At 39.5% G+C, this 25,982-nt stretch overlaps 1 long non-coding RNA gene across 2 annotated transcripts in view; it reads right to left on the bottom strand.

Moving 5' to 3' along the window:
• Positions 1-1,802: 1,802 nt before the first annotated feature.
• LOC134515782 (uncharacterized) overlaps positions 1,803-25,982 on the bottom strand; it is a 78,190-nt gene continuing 54,010 nt past the window's right edge. For both annotated transcript variants that reach the window (XR_010071112.1, XR_010071113.1), the window contains 2 exons: positions 20,107-20,250; positions 1,803-4,887 (listed from right to left, as the gene is read on the bottom strand). This is a non-coding gene — a long non-coding RNA (uncharacterized LOC134515782). The remainder of the gene's footprint in view (positions 4,888-20,106; positions 20,251-25,982) is intronic.

Genomic DNA, 25,982 nt, shown 5'->3' on the forward strand with positions numbered 1-25,982 from the left:
ACTGAGCACCCCATTTCTAGCTGTTCAATGATAGGCAGGATGAATCTCATCCCTCATCCTTACATTTCTTTTTCTTCAGTGCAAACTGAGATTTCCCCATAATGGCATGACTGTTGAGGGTGTGGCATTAAGAATGATAACGTCTCAAAAGCTGGCAAAACCAATTTAGTACCTTGTCATACCTGATAAATAAAATGGTTATGTTTTTCAGGAGCAATAATCAGTTATGAAATGTGTGACCCTGGGTCCCATCCTTCTTCTAAAGTCTGCATAAATATATATATTCCTTTATTTTGTAACAGAAATACACCAGCTGTTCACACTCACTATCCTGACCATCCAGTGGCAAGGATGGTTGAAGATTTTGGTGTGAATGTAGAAACCTTTTGCAAAGATGCAGGATGAGGGCTAAGTGAACGCATAACTGGATACATCCGATCACAATTATTGCTCAGAATTGACCCTCCCCATCTCTATAGTCTCTCCAAGCTGAACACTCCTTGGTAGATTTATATGTGGTTTTTAGCTTTTTGTAACAGACTTCCCTTCCCACAGGCTATAAACCTTAATTAATCAAACACATTTTTCCATTGCTGGAATTTATAAACACAAAAATAAAATAAGAAAAGAACTTAAAAACAGCTGTATAGAGCCAGATACAAAATGCGTGTAGGCTAATTCCTTATCTCTGAGACTGGCCGGTGGCAGATCCTTAGGGAAAGTGTATAACTAAGGAGACATTTATAGTGAAATCATTTCCCTGGCAAATCCTTCAGGCAGGCAGTGGTATAAGGACTTACCACTGCAGTTAATAGCTCCTAACTGATATATATCCATTGAAAAAATCTAATGAGTTTTTGAGCAAATTCATTCAAATTTCCACAACTTTCTGGGGCAATTTAATTACGCTCCATATGAAAAAGTAGTTCACTTTGTTTGTTTTGAACTACTTTCCTGATAATTGAATTGTGTGTCCCCTATTCGGTGTATTTCAAGAAAGGAAGAATAATGATTCCCTGCTCGCTTTTTCAGTGTCATTCATTGTTTTCTATGTCTCTGATCATGTCCATCCCAGTTGTTGCCAAGCTAAAGAGACTATTTTATAGGATTCTTCCTTATTGCAGAAGTTGTTACACACCTCTGGCCATCTTCAACAGCTTCATGTGTTTTTTTTTACTCACCCTCTGAGGGGAATTACCCATTCTGAGATAACAGGATACACTACAGATGTTGATTTAAATAGAGTTGTGGTGGTGGTTTGGATCTCCATTCCCATCTTAACGATCCCTAAGATTCCTTCTGCCTCTAAACACCTTCTAAGAGCTGTACCAGTCTGCAGTGTCTCCAAGATCCCTGCTCTGAATGGCAATAATTAGTGTAGAGCCTTCCACTGAGAACAGATATTTATGGTTGCCTCTTTCCACTTGGTTTACTTTGTGTTTAGCAATTCTTAATTTCATCTGCCATTCCCTTTTCCAGTCACCCATACCATAATTTAAATAAAAAATTATCCAAAAGGGTGACATTCGGTTCTTACACTGTTTCTTCCAGTGTCCAGCATGGTCAGCAGAGAGAATTAGACGGGCTTTCAGTTGGACCCAGATGGTATTAGGTTGCCATAGATTTTACATTTTCAAAGAGGAAAACCACTTCTGAAATAGAAATTTTTCCCAACTGTGTTCAGCAGCTGAGCTGCACATTCTGGAGATTAGAAAGGGGCTGTCTTACCCACAGAAAGACTGGATGGCAACACCACAAAAAAAGAAACTGGTACCACAACACAGTTATTCAGATGCATTTTAATTCAAATTGGATGGGACTGCGGGGGAGGAAATGCTGAAAGCCACAGAAATAGAATTTTTCCTCTCTTGCTTCAGTGTAATTTAAAACATCAAACCATTTTTAATGAGTTTTAGCAAAACCAAGTCTTGGCTGTGACCTGCTATGCCAAAATTTAGCCTGGAGAAAAATTTCAAAGCTGATTTATAAATCCTATAAAACAAGGAGGTTGATGGTGGAAACAGTGAGCTGCAAACACCAATAGGATATACAGTTATAGCCTTATTTTTAACTTTTAATCTGCAGAGAGGCTCTGTAAGGTGTATTTACCTTGCATTCTGATGTTGAAGTTTTGCATGAAACTTTTTCCTTATAAACCTATGACTTTGATATTTTGCGCTTTGTTAGACTCGAGGAGAAAAAAGTGTTAGCAAAATAAAACATAGAGAAGGAAGCATGTACCACCAAGCTCTCGTCTGCAGCAGAGGGAGGAGGAACTTCTTTACTTTGAACAGCACTGGAACAGGCTGCCCAGAGAGGTGGTGGAGTCTCCTTCTCTGAAGACATTCAAAACCCACCTGGACACACTCCTGTGCAACCTGCTCTAGGTGACCCTGCTCTGGCAGGGGGGTTGGAGTAGATGATCTCCAGAGGTCCCTTCCAGCCCTACCATACTGTGATTCTGTGTGATTCTGTGACCACATTTACAGTAATAAACAGCAAACAAGCCACTAAACTGCTTGGTGGAAGGACAGCTTATAGTCTTCTGTTGGACAAGTTGTTTCTGCACCCATTTCTCATTCTAGTATAAGGCTGAATAAATACTTCAAGGTACAGAATTTCTTACTGTGAATATGGACATGGCATGCCTGTATGATCTCTAGGAGATAACCGTCATGCAAATAATTAGCAATGATTAAGTTGCAGCGGTCCTTTTTTCCTTGAGTGTTAGTAATAATAAAAGTTTACAATCATCAGGTCTACCGTGTAATGCTGCCTTATTGATTTCCTTGTCAACAGTTTACACAACGCTTGGAACCTTTTGCATCAAAACATAATTTGAGTTAAAGGTAGGGTCCATTTTTTCATAGCCTCTGGCTATGTAGATGTCAAGGGCACAGGTACATCATATCACACCACCTATGGATTACCCATCTGATCTATTCACTATTCTGCACCATTCCCCACCAGCTTTCCCAGCAGCTTCATGGCTCCTCAGCTGTATGGTCTTCTGTGTGCTACGTATATGCACATGCTTATTTTCTCATCTAAGTAAGTTTACAGTTTTACCATAGTCCTCTTGGTTCCAGAATGTATCAGCTCTTGCAGATCACACTATTCACCAGAGCTTATCATTCCTTGGGAAATCTCATCCACTGCCTTCTCAGCACATACATTTCCTCCCCTCAGACTTTGTTTTCTTGTAATTATTTCTCCATCCAAACCTATAGACAATGATAGAATTTACAGAAACTCAGGCAAAAAAAAAATATTTATGACAAGCCAAGAAATAAAGTTAGGAAAAAAAGTTCTGTAAATAAAGGAATTTTGGTTGGGCTTCACTTTCCTTCTAAATTTTTACTTTAGGTAGTATTGATGTCCACATCTGAGTTGGTCATTTAAATGGCTGTCACAGGAGTTCACAGTAGAGACCATCACAGTACATATTTTAGGTATCTATCTGTGATGAGATGAATTGTTTGTAGGAGTATTTCTTTCTCCCCGATGACTGTAAAAGGATGCTCAACAGCAAGGTCCGATGTAAACAACCTGCCTTGTAAGTGCCTCAAGTCAGATGAGATGTCTCTGTCCTTCGTTTCCTTTCCCCACACACAGTACATAAACAGAAGGAAATGATGGCGTGACTCCATCCTGCACTGACCTTGAAGAAGGCAGATTTCTTGACTAATAACTGAAGTCTTGACTAATTAGTTAATTACAAGCTGCAATTATCAACTTTCTTTGTAAGAATTTCACTGCCTTCAAGCAAATGTTGTATGCACAAACTTGGCAAAGCACAGACTTTAGCCCTTCAAATCCAGTTTAAAGCAACAACCATTGTGATTACACTGAGAAAAACAGAGAGAAAAGTTCAGCAACACTGATGACAAACAGCACTCCAGGGAACAATAGGGAAAAAAATGTTTTTATTCTGCACGGGGTAGGACCAGTGGAAGTTGCTCCAGCTCCTAAAGAAAACTTATACATTGCTTAACGTTGGTGATGGAGGTCGTGGTGGTGGCAGGGCTATTTTATGATTCTATTGTTTTCTTTGTACTTTCTACTTTTGTACTTCATTTCCAAAATAAGTGGACGGGAGCCTGGAGACACAGTGAATATTCCTAGCCCCATTACTGGCTCGCTGCAGTAAATGAAAAGGTCTCTTAACCTCCCTGTACCTCACACATCCCATTTGTGAAACAGGCCTTGCCCTTTTACCTCTACAAAGCACTTTGGGACTTAAGGGACTATTATCACTACATTCAGAGGAAAGCCAACAGCTCAAAACAAACAGTCCTGATGCTGGTGGTCACAATGCAAACCATGAGGATTATCCCTACCCAGAGATCATAGACTATGAAAAAATCTAGGCTGTTTAAACATATTCTCTGGTTTTCTTGTCCACCCAAGGAAAAAAGGAGAGGGAGAGGAAAAAAAAAACCCCAAACACTTCAAAGGGTTGGTCCCCTTGCCCAGAGCACTGAGATCTTAAAGCATGCTGTACAACATGGCTACAGCTCCCAAGCTAGAGAGAGATCAAAACTGCAGCTTCACCAGCTCTTCTTTGCAATAAAACTAATCACATTAGCCACTTCACAAGAATAAATCTTTCCTTTCCATTTCACTTTGATTTTCCCTTTTCATTTTTATCTTTAATGGGTAATGGTTTGAATAAAAATTTTTAGGTACAAGGAGGACAAGCTAGTTGCAGAGGGCATGTCTGGGATAAGACTGCAAGGTGGAAGCCCTGGAAAGGTCACCACCTTACACGGTAGGCTTGAAATTTGACCCAGTGGTTCAGTAATCTGCTTAAGGATGTATATCAGCTTCTGCATCGTCCTGGCTTGGAGGAAGTTTGTTTCATTTCAAAGCTTCCCTTTTCATCACCTAGAGGGAAATACAAAAAGAGAAAGAAAAATAAAGTAAAAGCAGGGAAATATTTCATTTTTCACTGCTACGAGTTTTGTCATTGCTGAGAAGTAAGAAGTCTGGTCTGATATTGCCCGAACCCCTCAATAAAAGCCCATGACAATATGTCAATGAATAAATAAGAAAATAAGGCCAAGAAGCCAAAGAAACTAAAGTTGCTGTTCTAACACTTTAATTCAGCTATCTGGGCCTGATTCTGTACAAGCTTGTACACTGAGACCTCTGAGGAAGGACTTCAGGTGTCTCCAAAGTAGGATCATCTACTGAGTGAGCTTCATATTTAGTCCTTGCCACCTAATTGGCAACGTTTTGCATAAGTGTGTGCTATTTTCTTGTTTTGTATGTTGTACAGAATCAGGCCCTGATTTTTGGTAGACTAACTGTGAGGGAACAGATTAAGATAAATGTAAATACACAGAGATGTTCTTGGCGTTTTAGGCAAGCTTTTCTTCTCCGCATTAAAAATTTAACAAACACTACTGTATTAATTACTTCAGCAGGTAGCATCTCGGTTTCTAAACCCGTGGACTCGCTTGTTTTCCTGACCAGGGGTTCGAGAGAGGAAGAAAATAAAAATTACTCTACAAAAAGCAGCAAATGAATTCCCAAGCTCCGCAAATCTTTTCAGCTTCTGGTATGCACAGTACGTCAAACCAGTTTGTTGTCCCCTGAAGGAAGCTGTTTATTCATGACAATATTAATCAGGTTTTTTCCATTGTTTTCTGACCCCTTCCCTTCCAAAATCCTTCTTTCCCTACCTCCTTCATTTTAACGGCATTAAACAACATTTAACCTAAATAGTCAAATTATACCATCAGTTTCTTACTGCAGTCTAATGCAAATGAATAGCTGAGGAAAATTGTGCTCAATTTAAGAGGACTCACTTCTGCTATAATTTTTTAGCTTAAGTAGAGGTTTATAAGCCTGCATGAAAAAGACAATGGTCTTTCTTTTTCTTTTTCTTTTTTTTTTTTCAATTTTGATTTGGTTTGGTGGGGTTTTTGTGGTTGTTGTTGTTGCAATTATTTCTACATCTGCAATTGCAATTCAGGACCTGAAACTTGCTGTTCATGAAAAATTAGAAAGTGCATCTTGTTGTCGAAGGAGCTGAGGTTTGCAGAGAGATGTGTGGGGGTGTGCCCACACTTTTTCTGTCCTCATTTCGAATACAAAGGTTTAAGGAAGTGTATGCTGTCTGGCTCCCTGGTACAAAGGCAGGGGGACTTGCAAAGCCCTTGTCACTGCCATAAGCCAAGGTGTGACTTCAATGACAACCATTAGTCTAGAAAAAAATTCTACCATCAGAGACTTCAGGCATGTCATGGCATGAGGGGAGGAGAAGATGTTCCCAGATGGACTTCGCCTGCATTGATCAAGGAAATTAGAAATGCTCTAGGTAAAATCCAGTGCAAAAATGGTAGCGTAGGAGCGCACTTTGTTCAGTGTGCTGTGCTCTTCCTAAGGTGTGGAGTGGACCCTACATTCTCTCTTCACTGATGCCCTCAGGATATTTGGTCTGAGATGGAGTTCAGCAAGTCTCCTCTCCTGTATTAATAGAAATTTGGGCATCACTTTAATACGGACCATGTTTATAAACCAATTTCATTAGTATTTCTACTTTGCAAACAAGGAAACTGAGACACAAAACACTTAAGTAATATGGTCTGATTCTCATCATGGGGCAAAATTTGGAGTCTACTCCATTTCCGCCCCTATTTCTTATCAGAAAGAAAATAAATGTGATATTAACTGTTATTCTGAAGAATGGAGATCCACATGCGGTATTTTTTAAAAGCATAGATTTTCTTTCTTTGTTTATTTAAAGAATTAATAAAAAAATGCAACTATTTATATGTTTTAGGAATCTGAAAATTACTGGTAGGCATTAATATGAACAGTTGAAATGGGTCTACAGTCCATTCTAAGGAACTCAACACGGAAATAGCTCTAAAATTACATTAACAGAGTACAAGCAGCACAAATTCCTAAACATATTAGAGCAACAATGTGCTATAAAATGTGGCCACATCTGTTCAAAAGTGTAAGAATAATAAGAGGTCTCTCTGCCTGGAGAAATGTAGTATGATTCAGGCGTCAGGCAAAGGTTCACTGCTATGATATGATAGAGCTGTCGCCTTTTAATATGTGATGCCAAAAAAAGAAGAAAGATTCATAGCTCCCTTCTCAGTCAATTTTAATTAGATTGGGGGAAGAGAAGGTTGGCTGTGGAGGGGGAGCCACCATATGCTGGTGATATCTGAACATACACAGACAAATACAATAAAACATTGCTATTTCTGTGTCTGGGTCTATCTGCTGCCCTTTTTCCAGTATACATTTAATAAGGAGGTCAGTGGGGAAAAAAAAAAACAGAGCAAGCAGGATCTCTATGACTAGTTCTGGACCAGCTGTCTTAACTGGAAATCTTGGACATGTAGCTAATACATGCATTATTTTTAACTAAGAGGTCTCCGTTCCTGCAAATGCAGGCAGGTTTGTTTAGCCTCCCACATATGAAAAAATTTAATTGATTTCAGGGGGGCTGCTTTCACTGCTAGCATTGAACATCTGCTTAATGCTTGAAGGAGCAGCACCCTAATTTTCTTTTCCAAATAAACCTCATGACACATAAAGTAGTAACTGACAGGCAATAACTGTGTAAAATTCATTCACTCCATATGTGTTTACAAGGCTAAGAAAGAAAACTAATAGAGAGAGAAGTGTAGTTCTCAAAAATCTGTGAGAGGTAGTTTCACGTGAGATGCATAAAGCATCATACACCACCAGCAGTGTAAGATGCTTTGTCAGGGCATTTATACCACACTTATCCCTACGGTAATCTTAGTGTTTGACGTAGGAATTTAGAAGGAAAAGAGTATGGGAAAATTGGCAGATGGTCCTGCAATTGAGGTGCTGAGCTGTGGTTCAATGCCTTGTTCCCTTCCTCTCTCTACTATGGCAAACACCTGTGGTAACCTTGGGAGTTACTTTTCTATAGACTATAGAAACAGCGCTCATTACTGGAGCTCTGAATACCTCAAAGCAGTGCCAGCCCCCAGCAATCCGACAGAAAACACTGCTCTTTTCAAGGCAACCTGTGGAAGGAATCTTTATGATTTCTATTGCCACCTTCCACTTAATTTTAAATAGAGCTTTCTCACACGAGGGCCAAAATAATGCTAAAGTAAGCAATACCCCTGGCTCTCCTAATTTCATGGTAAAAAAATTTGCAAGGCATAGTTTAACCTTACTTTCATTGGTTGGTTTATTCATTTATTTAGTTTTATATGATTTTTCAGGAAGGGCAGAAGTTGAGGACAAGAGGGACAAAAGGCTTGAAGGCTCAAAGTGAAAATAAGCAGGCTGTGGAGTAGGACCTTTTGGAAATGTGATACTTTTTAGTGGGGCCACAAAGAAGCAGATTGAAATAGCACAATTGTGTCATGTGCCGTTGGAAAATAACATGCAATAACTGCAACCCGGGACAGAGCCACAAGAGAGTCAAGGTCAAGTTGCATGAACAATCTTAACTGTGGCATTTCCTGAGTTTTACTTATTTGACTTTACTGCCTGAGCTTTTTGTTCTAGTTATTTTCTATTACATATATGAAACACATTCAACCTGCACATTATTCATTAATAGCTGGTGTTTAACAGGAAACGGAATAAAACCGTGTGGGCTATGCATGTTTGTGTGGCAAAAAATCGCAGGAGAAATCTTTGTAATATTTCTTTGGCCTTTTGTTTAGGGGAGCTGCAGAGTGAAATATTGCCCTCAGGACAGAAAAAAAGACTGCCTGAGTCTTACATGAAGAAATTTCAGCCTTTAGCTCCAGGCGTTGCATCATAATCTCAGTAACCCTCTATCCCTAGGTGATACTTTACCACATTTTCCTCCACAGTCACTATTTATAGGCTGGGAGAGAGTGCAGACAGTGTGGTATGTTATATACACATGGCGGTTTGTTTTGTGTGTATGAGAGGAACATGAGGTTTGTTCCTAACAATTCAGGCAGCTTTATTTTATGTTCTCTGAAAATGTAGACACAGAAAGCTCTTTCTAGATGGAGTGGTGAAAAAGAAGTTTCTCTTATCAAATGGTATTTGGGAAAAAAAGAACAAAACAGCAAGCGAACACCCTGAAAAACAACTGAAGATATTCAGAGACCTTTCCTTTTGTTCATATCCTCAGTTCTGGAAGTAAAAAACAAAACCTATCCAAAAAGAGTCAGTCAAGGCATCCTAGTGAAGGTTTACATGGATGTAATTGTAATCCAAACTCAGTCTTTTGCATCATGTTTAACTTAGTAACGTGTGAAGTATATGGTACAGTAACTTCACTGAGACAGGATTCTTTGGACCTTAACCTTATGATGTCACAGCTAATCTAAGCTGGGCTCATAAGCTTCCTCTATGGAGTTCATGAAGAATGGTAGACAATTTATTCCAACTGTGAATGTATATATAGTAATGTCTTTCCCTCTATCGATGGTGTGGGTAACCTGGAGCCTATGTACATCATTTTTGGATAGATGAAGTAAAGTAAAATGTGTGTTCATAAGATCATAGGAAAAATCAGGTTGGAAGGACCATCATGAATCTCTGTTCAAAGCAGGATCAGCTCTGAGCTCAGACCAACTTACACAGGGCTTTGTCCAGCCTGGAGAAAGGCTGGAGGCTGTGCAGCCCCTTTGAAAAGCCTGTTGCAATAGCCAAGCAGGAAAGCTATCCTCCTTTCCTTGTGTCTCAAGTCAGATTTTTTAACGTGGAAACAGTTCTTTTTGGAGGGGACCTCAGGGATTTATGTAGTCCACCCTCTTACTCAAAGCATATGTCATCTAGAGCACTGCATGGCATATGTCATTAGTTATGAATCTTGATATCATAAAGGGAAAAGCATTTTCTCCTTTGTCACTGATATGGAAGAGAATTCTTTGTTGTCACATACATTCACTCTCTGGAAACTGCAGATTTAGATGTTAGATTTGCTCATTTAAATACGAGTGAAAGTTTTAGGAAGATCTTCCAAAGTGTTTAGTTCAGCAGAAGAACAAGGAAAGAACAGTAGCTACAAGGTAAGTTAGAGGATAAGAGGCAATTAGAGGATGTTAATGGACTGGGCTGAAGGAGAAGGAAAAAGGTTTTCTGAGACATTCAAGCATTGGGTGCTGGCAATGATCTTGTTTAATGCTTTCACTAATAAACTTGGCAAAAATTAGGAGTATGCTAATTAAACTGATGACAAAAACTGGGAGACATCATTGACACAGAGGAATGCAATTTACTGAAATAATTGAATGGAACTGAAATAACAGAAATAGGATGAGATTTAATACTTTGAAGTTACAAGGTCACACACTTGGAGACTAGGAACAATTTATCTAGTAAAGCTTCAAGTTTTACAGTGCAAACAGCTGATAAGAAAGTATAACATGGTACATTAGTCAATCAGAGTATGTCTGTGAGCCACCAACATAGTATGGCCATGGAAAAGACAAATGTGAATCTAAGGGGTATCAGGTTGAATACTTGAAACAGATGCAAGGAAGTATTAATTGCACTTTCCAAAGCAACAGTCTTTTCTGTGCATGCAGTTCTGGTCACTTCTGATCAATAAAGATATTAAACTTCTAATATTACATACTTGTTTGGTAGAAGAAGGAAATTTAATGAGATGCAAGAGGGAAAGACAGATTCCACTTTGCCTCATGATATAGTATGAAACTACAGAAGATTTAGACTAGGGGGAAGCAGACAGCCAGGCTTTAAATTTCTGATGTATGAGATCAGTTAAGAAAGCATGATCTAAATTTGCACTTCATTGGTTCTTCCTTCTTTAACATTGTTATAAAAGTTATGTATGCAACCAATATTCTGATGAAAAAACTAAGCTTTGTTTTCTCGGAATAAAACGGGTTTTTTCTTTAAGCTCATCTGATGTTAAGAGAGAGCTCCGATCAGTATGACAAGCATGGACATATTCTTTCCTCAGCAGCAATAGCTCCAAATGAACCTGACTCGCTACCAAAACCATGGTGTTTGCTACCTGGCACATGCTGAGGATGAAGCATGCTTCCAGCTGGCCTGCAAGAGCCAGTGTGGAACCAGTCAAATAGTGAACAGAGAACCCTTTCTCCTCTGCAATGTCAACTAATGTGCCATTTGCCAAAAACATCTTGGTAGGCTGAAGGAGACACATCCCACAATGCTGAATAGCTTCAGGTTATCAAAATGACATACCTTGCTAAGACTTGTGTCTTATTTTCCAATTAACCCAAGTTATACTTTTTTCCTTACAAGACAAAATGGTCTGTGAAATCTTGGAAATGAGTTTCCTTTCCATTTTCCCATAGCATTTTCTGTCCTTCCTAGGTAAATGGTAACTGAGAATACAAAAAGATCAGGAAAAAGACCTTTTCTAAGTTGCTGGTGGTGTCACTGTGCTCTAGATGAGGGTTGGACTGAGAGAACAGGTGATAAAAGTGGCATAATCCTTGTGGCTGGAGCTGCACATTTTTAAAACCTAGTTTTATACACAGAAGAGTCCAGGTAAATAATGAGGAACCTGGAGATTAAGGCAGGGACTGAAAGCAAACAAGTGACCTGACCTAAAGCTTGCCAGATGGGCTTTGATAAATTAAAGAAGAATCTACCTGACCATTCTGGGTTTTATTAGATGGCATTTAAACGGGGCCAAGACCAGTGAATAGAAAAAAATATCTAAGTAAAAAAAAAATGCTCTGGCATATTGGTAGGTGGAAATAATACTTTTGCTTCGCTTGGAGGGAGAAGAAGGAAGGTAAGCTTCTACTTATTGTTGCAGTAATTATAGATATCAGGTCAAGAATACCTTCCCAACAGGAGCAGTCTGTGCTAATACACTGTGCTTTTTATAACTCAGCTCTTTTCTTGACCATTTTCCTTTGCAACAGGTTCCACAATCTAATTTTTGCCTTTTTAAAAATGGCTTGTTCCAATGGTAGAACACCAGACACCACCAGCTAATTTATCAAAAAGCCATTTTTTAATCTATATCATATTTTGTTGAAAATTTTGAGACACATACCATGAACATATTAGCAGATATCCACCAAAGAGTGGTGGTGTATAATCCATCCTACACATACCCTAATTTTTCTTACTGTTAAATTTTGAATATGTTGCACAAAGAGATTATGACATTGTAAAGTGTCTGGTGATCAAAACAATATTCCTCCCTCTCTCTTGAGGAGCAAAGCCTGTACGTAGTCCACACAGTAGCATGCGAGCAAATGCACATACCTCTGAAAAAGGACAGAGAACAAAATCCTCAACCTAGCTTTTTCTGTACGTCAAAAAGTATTTCACTGAAATCAAAACTAAGTGGAACTGAATACTCTCAACAGCCATCTAGCCAAAGAGAAAAACAGCGGGGAAAAATTGAGAAGACAGTAACAAGCAGAAAAGCAGACAAATTGAGTATAACAGCCACCGATGCAATAATCATAATGAGAGCAATTGAATTGCACCTTGAAAGGTCACATTTACTTGCAGCCCATATGGGTCCTGGATGTGTGTATTTGCACAAAAAAGCCAGATGGCAGGGCCCACCCCCTCTCTACACACACCCCTGTCTCTATCCAAGCTTGCAGTTCCCAAGGGCACTGTCACCTGTGCTATCCCAGACCTCCTGGGGGAATCTCACTATCGGCTAGAGCGCACTCAGCCCTCCTTATGGTGCAGTGCCTTCACCTACTGCTCTCCCTTCCATAGGTGGTAGCTTAAATGTACAACTGAGCCCCAAATCCAGATGCTTTTCTACTTTTTAAAGGAGCCACTAGGCTAGGATTTATCGATGAGCACTTTGCAACCAACTGATGGAACAGGTTTGATGTGAACTGCTGGTGGACACGTTAAACCGAAATGCAGCATTAATCAAATTATGCTGTGGTCTGCGATAGATCACTGCATACAAAAAGCACAGACCTGGCAGAGGTCTGACTTATCCCAAAGTGCAAAAGGAGCTACAGATTTTACATAGCAGTTACCACAGCAAATGCTTCTCCGTCACTGAAGTTCACAGCAAAAGCTCAGCACAAATAACAAGCTTAGTCACAGGATCAAAGAACTGATGAGAGAAGATCATTGGCTACTGTATTGTTTCCTCCTAATTTTGTGGTTAATTGTCTTTTCAAACAAGAGTCCTTAAATAAATGTTGACAGTAAAAAAAGTCTGAATTCAAGAGGCACATTGAAGCGCCGTGTCACATCTGTGTCCAGTAGCCAATGTTACCAATGCCTGCCAAAGTCTAAAGTCACTTCATAGATATTTCAGTTAGGTGTTTAGTGAAAGCCAAGTACCTGTGCCCCTTCTGTAGCTAATGAAGAGCATCAGGAAATTCCAGAGGTGCGTTCATTTTATCCTTGAAAACACCTTCCTAAGAGAAGGTGACAAGTTTTGCAAAGGCTGAAGATAAGCAATGAGATTTCCATCTAGGACAACCACTCATCCATGGATAAGCAAGTCACCTAAAAACAGGTTGCGGCACAAATCCAGAAAATCATTTGATTTTGCATCTCTGGATTTGTCCAAAGATGTTTTTTAACTGATTTATTACTGTGCTCTTCTGATTACTAAAACAACATGGAAGATATTAATTTAACATGAAAATACACCATTCTATGCTCCTTTATTATCCTGGAATTAAAAGAATTCTGATGATGAGTTATCCTTTCCACTTGCATTTGGCCTTCAACCAAAGGACCTCTGAATCTTCTGATGAGCTCAGGATAGCCGTAGAAAAAAGTATGTGCAGAGAACGTGAACCAAAGCAACATGATCTCAGTGTCAGTGGCTGGGAGGGGGGATAAAATACAGACTTTCTCGGTAGCTTTCTGGAAAGCACAAACTAAGTGAAGCATCAGTATGTGAACATTTGAGGAGAAAGAAGTACTATATCAATATGCACCAAGACCTGAGTTTCTCTCATTGCATTCTCATCCAGAAGTTGCATAACCACATTAGCGCATTAGTACTTTTGGAGAAGACTAACTGTGTAAGACTTAGGAGCTTTATGGTTTCCTGACAGGAGCTGGCTCATATCCAGCCAGCTAAGAGCTTGGGCAGAGGAGGTTGGGGCTGTCTGCACCACCCATGCAGGCATGACCTTGCTTACATTTAAATCTGTAATGAAACATCTGACCCCTTTTAAAGAGGGACAATAGAGACTCCCCGTGTTTGGCCGTGTTGTCGTAGCAACTGTAATTTAGCTTATAAAGAGAGTGAATGCAGTTGGCCAAGTTCTTGCTGTCCAGCAAACAACAAAATCCCTGTCTGGGCTTTAAGCACCAGCTCCGAACAGTGAGAATAGCTCAGACTGCGGGTCGTGCATCCAGGCACGGGTAAAGGAAGGTGGATAGATATGGAAGTAATGTCAATAAAAGCAGGATATATTAAAAATAATAATCATCACAAAGCAAAATGCCAAGAGGAGCTGAGCTATACACATTTCTGAGACATTAATTACACTTTAAAACTTTCTTCTGTCTCTTATAGGTTCCACTGGTCTATCCTTACAAGGCATAGCCATATTTTTCAAAATTCAGCCTATGATATCAAAGTAGTCCCTTCTGGCTTGAAAAAATGTAAGCTCATCAGTGTTCCAGACTGGAAGAAATGCTGTCACTAAATATAAACCAATACCTCTTTTCCTCTTCCTATCTTTTTAATTTTTTTGTTTCACTACATACAGTGAAAACTTGGTCTCTTAAGCTACAGCAACTAGTCCCAGCGATGAGACTGCATTTCTGCTTGGGGGATGGTTATGGTTTTTTATTTCCAACCACGTGCACTCCCTGTCAAATTCCAAGTCATTTTTATTTAATCTAATTCTCTATCAAGCTGATTCTCTGTCTCCCAAGCCTTCCTGTCTTCCAGCTGGGCATTATTTAAAGCAGTGATTTGCAAAACATTAAAGAAGGCATATAAATAAATTACTGTCTGGAGAGTGAGTCATCATTATTTAATAGGAGACTGTATCATAAGTAGTGGCTGCTTGTTGGCAAAGCAGGCCCATGCTACCCCCAGTTTTATCCTGCTGTTCTCTGCTGCTCTCCAGCTTTCTGAGGGCTTGTCCTGCTCTATCACATCCCATGATATTTTGCCTCCTGGTAAACGAGGCTCTTACTCTGGACCCCTGGTGTTACAGGAGATAAGGACAGCAAAGGCACACCAAGACCTGAAACACAAGAGCTGCCCCGTTGTAACGTGGGTTCAGAAGAGACACCTTATGCCTAGGGTCCTGTTAATCTCTAGATGCTGGTCAGCTGAAGGGCATCCAGAGCACAAGGGTGAGAGCCTGTGGGCACACTAACATGTACAGGCTTCCCCGAGAGAAATTATGGAGTGTGCCACTGCTCCTGAAGACATTGTCTGGCCGTGGGAACGGGCTAGGACTCAACTTAACTGAGAACATACATGTGCCCCAGTTGCATCTTAATTTCTATGACTTTGGGGCCTAAATTAAAGGAATTTATCCAGAGGAACACCTGACTGTGCTTTTACAGTGTGGAAAGGAGGAGAGTAGTGCAATAGGGATTACTTGGTACAGAGACAGAGATCCCTCTCTCTTCTACTAGCCCCACTCAGTTGTGTCTCCCAATATCTCTACAGAGACAGTTTATTTCTTCATGTTCAAAATTCTGCTACAGAAGCAAGTGGGAAGGATACAATTAAAATAATCCTCAAGCACTATTCCGTCTTCTGTCCTACCTTACACTTGCTACGGCCTGGTTCCCAATTATATTCTTTATTTTTAAACCCTACACAAGAGCCATACAACGACCCCACCTGAGGCTTCACTTAAAATTCTTCCTCCTCCCCATCACAGTCTTCAACTTCTGTCTCCCAGTCACTTTGCACTGCTGGTCCCAGTCACCATCTCAGCAGTGGAAAAGCTACAGTCAACTAGAGTAACTGCATGTTACTACCTTTAAAAATAATGCAGCAAAGCCTCCCAAAAACTCAAATGCTAGCATTCTTCATTTCCACTTCCTCATTCATGACTCCTCTGGAAGAACCTGACTTAGTTAAATCCATGATAATCTCTCATATAGTGAGGGGTTTTTTGACTGTGGTGTTATCTGACAGGCAGAGTTCCCACTGACAGCCACAACAATACTGACAAATCCCTTTTTATTCACATTGCCTTGAAGTTTCCACCCCATCCTTTCTGTGTGCAGAACAGGTGTGACCTTAGTGTATCTATTTTAGGCCCTTAGTAGCATTTGAACAGGTATGAGATACTTCCTGATGAGAATGCCAGCTAGAAAAAGGATCGCATCTGCATCTGGCGTCAGCCAGTGTAATTCCTGTAAAGTAAAGATCCAAGAACCATTGAAAGCTGTAATAACTTCCACTGTCTGAGGACCTGATCAGAGCCTCTGCGCATTTGCATAAGGCCGAATGCATCTAAAGGATCACCATAAAAATAAACAGAGAGAGATAATTAATTATTTTCTAATTTTTTGGTGGACTTTTTATTTTACTTTTCTGCTGAGACAGTTTATTTCTAGAGGTCACAAGAAGGATTTTGAGTCTCCTCTTGGTGCCAATGGGTATGCTTATCAACTCTATTCTTGTTTTCCCTACAGTGACTTGTAAAGAAAAGCCAAGTGGGGTGGAAAGAGGACAGTCTTAAGATCCAAGCCAAAGGTTTTGTCAAAAACTAGCAATGCCATTTCAGTTTTCTGTACCTCTGTTTCTTCTTTGGGTAAGCCAGGCCCATCTCCTCCTGTGTGTTTATACCATACTTAGCTTAGCAAGACCCCGATCTTAAATGGGACTTTTTGATAAGCTCTTATGAAACAGAAATTTACTCCACTTAACTTATGTACTAATGCATAGTTTATGGCCCAAGGGGACTACAAAGGGAAGAACATCCAAGCTAGTTATCTGCCTCCATCTATCACTTACATTTGGAATGAAGACTAAACACTTAATTCCTAAATAAAGCATCTAATAGTAAAAGTGCCTTTCTCCGTAATAAGTGACTAAGAAGCAATAGAAGGCAACCTATGAATCCCGAGTTATGGTGCTTTGAGTAACAAAAGGAAATTGGGAAAAGTTCCAACGTATGGAAAACGAAATTAAATTTGGCTTGGAAAGGAACCATGTTCATAGCAATGACAGCCAACTGACCGCAATGGTTATACTTCATATGTATCACCAGGTATGGCAATCCTTGCTCCTAGTAATGGCCGTTTTTCCTACCTGGGGAATGCAGAATAAAGTGATAGATCGCTATTATGCCTTTATGCTCATGAAGGCTACAGATCAATTACCAAGGTTCTCTCTCCTTTTACCCTCCAGCTTTTTCCTTTCTTTGGCTAAGAGCCAGGATAGAAAATATGTTTACTGTCAGCAAAAATACCCTGTTAAAGTAAGCAGAAAAGAATAAATAATTAGCAGCCCCTTAAAAAAAAAAACTTGGGCTAAATTGTTTTCTACTAGCAAAGATAATCATCTTAATAGGTAATTTTTATTTGGTTATGGTTTATCTGGAAATGGGAATCATTAAAATGACTCGTCAATAGAACAACCAAGGCTACTAACGAGGTGTAATTATAACATAAGATATATACAATTAAACATTATAAATTGACAAGTCCTTGACAGCCTGTAGTGAGCTAATCTCCTGCTATTGCTCAGAAGCGTTAGGAATATTCAGTGCCCTTTCTGAGCTAAATGCATGCTTGGATAATACATTTTCCTTTCCCAAGCTCTGCCTGCAACTAGATTGCACATTCGTCATTTCCCGGCAGTATTCAAAATGGAATTTTAAAAGACCCATTGAAACCTATTTGTCCTTTAGCCCATGGTTATGACCATTACTACAAAATGTGAGTATATATATCTGATATACTGAGAAGTGGCGGTATCCTGTATTCTAATGCACTTGCATCCAGCACTAAACTACTGTGAAGGCTGATGATGTTTTGCTGGAAAGGATGAGGAATATATGCATGTCTCATTTAAAAACCCACCTGGTGTTGATATTTATTAAATGAACTTCATAAGCAGATGATAAATTGCATTTTTATGCCTTCCTCACCTGCACTGTACCCTTTAGTCTATTTCTCTCCCTGAGTTCCTTCCAACTTTCAAAATCTCTAAATGGCCTCAAGCAGCCACTGTATTATTTTTAACCTTACCATGTAAAGCTTCTAGGGCTTTTTCTCCATTTTGCCTAAACACGGAATTTTTCTTGCCTGAGATTAGGGTGCTCTCACTTGGATGAAGAATGAACAATACTGTTTCTACACAGGTGGAAAATCAAGTCTCTTATAATACACAGAGCCTCTAAGCAAGTTGAGGAATTCTGTCATTGCAAAACAAAGATCTCCAGCTCCATAACAGGCCCAGTATCTACCCCTAAATCCCACTCTGTGACATATAATGTATGGTGTCCTCCAATTACAGAAAACACTGTTTTAGCTTATCTTACATTAAAGGGTTTTCAAACATTAGCTTATATTTCTCCTATCTCTTCATCCTTTCCAGTTAGACTAATGGTAACTGAAGCACATGACTGCACATATGGAATGAAAAATGAGTCACTAAAAGCTCTGAGCCATGTTTAATCTGTTTTCCCTAATCACAAGTAACGGAGTACTGCAAGTGTGGATGGCCCTGCTTCCCTCTTCCCTGTGTTATAGACTTGTCCAAAAGTTAAGAGCTTCTGAGTATAGGAACGTATAGCATTTCTTTTGTTCTGTTCATGAATAGTTTATAGAGGGCTCTCTGGCTTTTAGGTTACTCTTATTGCTTCACATGAATGCTCGTTTACCGCTCACTGGCGGGTGAACATCTGTGGTCAGAACCTCAGCTGGTGTAAATAGGTATGTAATGGAGACTGGATGATTTTTGCCAGCTGATGATCTGAAATAAGACATCTCAGCATTGAAAATCTTCCATTTCTGATTAGACAGAGACGAGAAACACTGCATGATGTGAACAGCAGCTCTTGAAATAAGTATCTTGAAAGGGGAAAAAATGTTATGTGTGTTTCATGAGTAGACTTGAAATTTCAGTACTAGTCCAAGATCACTTTTCTTCCATTTTGGAGTCTTCTATATAGATGCTGAGACCACCTCCGTAACATCAGAACACTTTCCAACACCACACTGAGCAACATAATATAATTTGTTATGTTTATTCTCCTGTCTCTGTAGCAGGACAAGCATGTGCAGCGAAGTACCTCTCTTTCAAAGGGTTGTGGGATCAGTTTTTCTTTTTTAGAATGTTATTAATTAGGGTATGTGAAGGCTGGGTGTCTTTTAATAAATTAATATATTTTTATGGAGGGGTGAAAAAGCAGGAAAAAAAAGCAAGTATATTTCACTTCTACATGAAGATGGTAAGATTTACAAGCATAGTGTCCTGGCCTCTGTGAATTTACTACTCATCTGACCTTTTACTATATTAAAGAAAGTCAAAGTGTGGCAAAGAAATGAACTTTTTGGCCATGATATTTACTCTGTAGTTTTACATGGTCTTTATAGATATTCTGAGCCTACATCCTAAGTCTTGAAGATAACAAGTGAGTTCATGTATGGAAAAAAAAATGTCTTATTTTTTCTTTAAACAAATAAAAATTTATGATGAATCTATCTTAGTCAAAAAGTGGAGTTAATTCAAAAAGACAAAAACTGTAATCTTTTTTTAATGGTGAAAATGAGGAAAAATGACAGCTTTTATGTATCCTTATTTTAGTCTTAAAATCCTACTTAAAGAAATCAGGAAGAGAAGCTAAAATGTCTGCAGAAAAACAAAATGATAAAAACATAAACACATCATAAGAAACAAAGCCAAAAATAGAGAGGAGAAAGGTGGGTATCAGACCCAGAAACTGTGTATGAGAAGCTCTGGGCCAGATTTTTATTGAGGGGTTGCTCCTCTCAGACCACCTCCAAAAGTATAAATACTTTGCTCCCTCAAACCTCTGAGGAGGGAAGGGACAATTATGTCGCCCAATATTTTTAAATGGAAAAATGCCTTGCTTTTTCCCTTGGGGTGACAACATTTAATGGGTAATGAATGACTGACTGAATCCCTCTGTGGTTCTTGAACTGCTGTTCTATGATAATTCTAAGGAAATCCTTCTTGCAGAAAGCCAGACCAATAGACTAAGAACTCACCTGAGATCCTTTTTAAATTCATGGTTCTTTGATTGTCACATGTGGCTTCTTCGTGAGACTTCTTTAAAGCAGGAGACTTTTCTGTCTGACTTCAAGATCCAATGTCAGCAGTGTGGGGCAGGCTAGGATTCTTCCTGCGGGCTTCTAGAAAAGGAGAAAAACACTTAGACGAGGATTTAATTGTAAAGGAAGAAAAGCAGGTCCAAGAACCTCTTTCCACTTTGTTAAAGAGAGGCACCAATACATCAGAAGTAGTAATATTTCACTTACAGCTTGGATGAAGGGGACAGAATACATGTAGGAAAGAAGATTTTGCCTATCGATGCCTATCTGTCTGTCCCCATAGCAAGGAGCTGCATCCTGGCTCCTTTCCAGCAGCTCAGTAGAGCCATCCTGCCTGCACCACTAGGCTGACCAGCACTGTTTCATTCTTTCCTCATACTTCTCTCTGAGTCAATTGTCTTCTTCAATTCTCAGAGCTATTCTCTCAATGCCAAAACATCTTCTCCCCCACCCTGCTTTGTACACGCTATCTTGGCCAATGACCTTGAGATGGAGATGCGACAGCCTTAAACAACCATAAATAACAAAGGTAGCTTTGATAGGTTTTTAGTTCTGGAGTAAAGGTGTTTAACTTAATCCTCTTGAAACAGAGGAGGGGGATGGATCAATCCAGACCAACTCATTTTCAATCCACTCTTTCAGCACGAACTGACATAACTCACAATGACATCTGTGGAACCAAAAGAGTACAAGCCATGTTAAGCCCAGTCAGTAGAAAATAAAGTATGTTACTATTTTGTTTCCATGCATTGATTCATGTCACCTTTTTAGATTTTGTTTTTCTTCTTTTTTAGTTATCTGTATTTTAGGAAAATAAATAAAATCTGTATTTATAGTAGAAATGCTTTTTTTTTGCTTGTACAGGTAGGTGGCAATTCCTACACCACTAAATCTTAACAACTGCATCTATTAATTTCATTTTACAAATTTGGTTTGTATATATAGCCAACTCAAACTATTGTACAAGAGTCAAAAATATGCCAAGCATTTCCTAACTTAGAAAAACTGTGATTAAACTCGGTTAGGATTCAATAAGCTCTGCAGAGGTTAATTAAATTTTTATAGATTTATTCTTCATTCAGTGCTGTAAAAGGCTCTTCTGTTTTGCTATCGTTGCCAAGTTGGTGATGGGGGAAATTGAGAACGCTGATCTACATCAATCTTCTGTGTTGCCAGACATTGAAATAATTTGCAGAATATTGGTATGGCATAAACCGGGGAAATAAGGAAGAAACAGAACTACATCTGGAAGCTGTTTGGGTAATCTGTGGGCTATCGTGAATGTTAGACTTCTGCAGGCAGAAGTGACATATTGAAACTTTCTCTCACTGGGAATTAGCTACAGAAGAATGAACACTTTTCATGTTGCTTTCAGGCAAAATGGATAGCCACTTTTCCACCGAGGCTGTACAAGAGTGGAATGTGGCAATCTCACTTCCATGAAGCTATTACACTTACAAATAGTAATCAAGCACACAAGTGGGTTGTCTGCTTTTCCAAATTACTGGAAAGGCTACTAGATACTAGGTTACTAGCAGTAGTGTATAGATAATACTGTAGATATCTACAGCGTTTCATCTAGAAAACCCAAGTGGGGGTCAGTGTTTTCTTGAACTAAGTGTGAGGCAGGCAGGTAGCAAAGCAAAACAGTCAATGTCCCAGGAGGATTACAATCAATGTGTTACATATATAGCAGCTGGCTGTGATGTAAAAAAAAAAAAAAAGACGACGTCTCAGAGATTAAGATAACAATATAAAGAGTACTTTGAAGGTGAAAGTCTCTTCTCAGCTTCTGCTTAGTCTACTCTGTAAATCCCCTGTTCAGCAAAGCCAAAAACATAGAATCGTACAATCATTGAATGGATTGGGTTAGAAGGGACCTTAAAGATCACCTAGTTCCAACCCCCCTGCCATGGACAGGGACACCTCCCAGTAGACCAGGTTGCTCAAAGACCCATCCTTAAGTCCAACTCTCTTCAGCAAAGCACTGTGGCATGTGTTGAGTTTTTAGCTTGTAGTGAAGTGTTCTGCTAAATATGGATTGACTGCTGAATCTGAGCCGGAGGATGTTGTTAAAATAGTGGTTAGAGGAGATGCAGTTAACATTATTTATTAAAAATGTTTTAACAGCATTCCTTGCAAAAAGCTGCATAAGGAACTAATCTGTCATAGGGTAAATTTCTGCCTGGGGTTAAAAACTGGTAAAAAGACAAAAAAGGGCCAGACTTGATAGTCACATTTCATCACAGAAGGACAATTGTCACAGGAATCCACAACAAGAATGAAACTCTGCAATGTTGCCTGCAGGGTTACTAGCTGTGTACACCGAGTAGCCTGAAGTGTATCTGGGAACAGTTGGGTTTGCCCAAAAAAGTTGTTAGAAATTATAGCTTGCCTTGGTTGTTTGGGTGGTTTTTGTTTGGGATTTTTTTTGTTGGTTTTTTAATGGTTTTTTGGGGTTTTTTTGTCTTTTTTTAACAAGGTGTAGATAAACATCATCCTGAATATTCCAGTTATGTTGTGGATCCATTGCCCCAAAACTGCATTGAATAGCTGAACTCCTTGGAGGATAGCTCTTGCTTTCTTTTTGACATGGAAAATATCTTGCATAGTCTAGGCATTAGCTGAGACAAATAGCAATAAATATTGTTAATAATCTGGAACAAGGCCTTTAGCAGAAAAACATTTTTTTTTGCCAGGAAAAGTGTATTTTATGTGACATAATTTAGATCAGCCAAGAATAAATAAGACTTTGGAGAATTCTAGATGGCCAGACTAAACTATCTGCACAGCATTTGTGACAGCTGAAATTCACTGCGGATAAATTCAAGGTGATACACGCTGGAAAGGACAATTCAACTGCTCATACGCATAGCTGAGTTATAAATTAACTGCAATCATTCAAGAAAAAGATCTTGCTGTCACTGTAGACAACTCCATGAAAACATCTGCTCGCAGCAGTGATCAAGAAGCAAACAAAATGTCAAGATGTATTAAAAGAGGGTTAGGGTTTAAGGCTTGAAGTATTATAATGCCATGGCCTAAGTCACTGGTGTGCAGTCACCTTGAACATTGTGACCAGTTTTGGTAACCCCCCTTCAGAAGTAATTTATTGGAAAGAGAAAAGATTCAGAAAAAAAGATGTGAGGGTAACATTAAAATAAGCAACACAAACATATGAATTGAAAAGTTCAGTTTCTCCTCTCTTGCAGCACACATTATGGGGTTTGCCACTGTCTAAAAGCTGAACACAAAGAACTAAATTTCTAAGAATTTTTTTATAACTAATATGTGCAACCTACTCCTACAAAAAATCAGTTCAAGAGGTTAACCACTTCCAAAAATAATTGTCAATAACACTCAGGCTTATTGGTAGGTATCACTAAGAAGGGACATAACCAACCAAAAGGAAGCCAGCCAAATGGCAGATAAGGACATTTGGAGGAAGCATTTCCTCTGGCCAGGTTGTTGAATATATTTCATATTCATTAAAGACCTCTCTGGTTTTTACACTGCAGGTTCTCCAATTTGCCTAGTATAGCCTAGAGAATTTCACGCCATTTGCAACAGATGCATCACATGTGCAGAGGCATCATAGCTAGTACATGTAGAGGTACATCACTGGCAAAGCATGCTAACAATTTTTTTGCACTGTTAGCTATTATACATGATTACTATATTCCTTTACTTTAACTGTTTTGGCCTATTTCCAGATTGCTTCAACGTGCCATGTTATGGTTTTGTGTTGGATTACTTTAGAATAACCTACCTGAATCAATGATTGGTGAATTAGCATTGCTGTATACAAACTTCTGGCAAGAGAATGCATCATGGCAAGATGTTAAAATAAAGACGTCAAAGTAAGTGTTAAAATACAGCAAACTCAGAATATAGAAGGAAAGGTAAAATTTAGACCAAAAGACTTGATAAATGAGATGAAAGTTCATATCGTTCAGCAGGCAAAAAAATATAAGTTCAGTGAAGGGAAAGAAATATTAGCCAAATACGGCTTTGGGAATTATTTCCCGACAAAAACATTTTAAGGATCTGAAGCACAAAAATCTATTTTATGCTTCTCTATGCAGTTGATCATGCGTTCCTTCAGGCACACAAATCCTATTGACTACACAAGATTTATGTGCAGAGAGCAACAATGGGATCAAAACTGAGGTACCAGCCAGTTAATATCAGAGCAGGGCAGGACGCGTTTTTTCTGTCTTTGCAAAAATGCATGCAATTTGAAGAATAGTACCTGTGCATATAGAGACAAACTTCAAAACAACATTAACTGTGAAAAATATGAAAGAAGGAAAGAAAGAAGGAAAGAAAGAAGGAAGGAAGGAAGGAAGGAAGGAAGGAAGGAAGGGAGGAAGGAAGGGAGGAAGGGAGGAAGGAAGGAAGGAAGGGAGGAAGGGAGGAAGGGAGGGAGGAAGGAAGGGAGGAAGGAAGGAAGGAAGGGAGGAAGGGAGGGAGGAAGGAAGGGAGGAAGGAAGGAAGGAAGGGAGGAAGGGAGGGAGGAAGGAAGGGAGGAAGGAAGGAAGGAAGGGAGGAAGGGAGGGAGGAAGGGAGGAAGGGAGGAAGGAAGGGAGGAAGGGAGGGAGGAAGGGAGGAAGGAAGGAAGGAAGGGAGGAAGGGAGGAAGGAAGGGAGGAAGGGAGGAAGGAAGGAAGGAAGGGAGGAAGGGAGGGAGGAAGGAAGGGAGGAAGGAAGGAAGGAAGGGAGGAAGGGAGGGAGGAAGGGAGGAAGGGAGGAAGGAAGGGAGGAAGGGAGGGAGGAAGGGAGGGAGGAAGGAAGGAAGGAAGGGAGGAAGGGAGGGAGGAAGGGAGGAAGGGAGGAAGGGAGGAAGGAAGGGAGGGAGGGAGGAAGGGAGGGAGGGAGGAAGGAAGGAAGGGAGGGAAGGAAGGCAGACATCTCCCAGGCAAGTCTGCTGGTTAGGATATTGGAAAAGAACAGACTGAAAGGTAAGTCCTAATATGTTCAAACAAGCATTCACTCAATTTTATGTAAGGTAAATTTATCAGATTTCCAAAAGATTTCATGATATCAGCACCTAAGTGGTTCAGACACTATCTCAAGGGGGGATGTCTAGAGCTCAGGTTCTTCTTGAACTCCCTTTAGAAGGTCTGATACAAATAAAAATGTAGCCAAAGGAAGTGGTATCACATGTTGCTATCTTATAGCATCTAGACCACATAAATTTACATACTTGTCTCATGAATACAAGCGCCTGGTATCTCTTTTCCACTGAACTAATGGGTCTTTGGAATAGCTGACAGTGTCTCTGTGTCCCTTATCCTTATTCTTCTTCAGTTTGACAAGAAATCCTGCCTACACCCAAATGCCTTTTCTGACAAAACTGATATATAGTTTGCTTCAAGAAAAAAAAGAAAAGTTTTGATGAAATTGCATTTTGTCAAATAAAGGATAATTTCTTAGAACTGTCCCAAACAGTCTTGGGTAATACTTTTTCTTTCTTTAGAGGGACCTACCTTGCCTTAAAAATGTACACACTATAGAAATACACTGCTAGCCAACTCTTCTTTCAGACACATAGTCTCTCCATGTCCACATGATAGCTACTGCTGTACGTATAGCTTAGTAGTAGAGACATATTTTGGCACATTCAATAGTTATGAGACCACGTCCCTGCAAAAAGGGACTGCTAACACCAATAGAATCTATTTCGTACTCAATATGTAGTATTAAAAATTAAAGCTACTCTGCAACCGTACTTAAAGACACAACTAAATTTATGAAGGCTACTCTGTAAGAACCTGATTCTAGCCCATAGGATGCTTGTAGGTTTGCTTCAAT

The sequence above is a fragment of the Chroicocephalus ridibundus genome, chromosome 5 (genome assembly GCF_963924245.1).
Source record: "Chroicocephalus ridibundus chromosome 5, bChrRid1.1, whole genome shotgun sequence".
Taxonomy (NCBI): domain Eukaryota; kingdom Metazoa; phylum Chordata; class Aves; order Charadriiformes; family Laridae; genus Chroicocephalus; species Chroicocephalus ridibundus.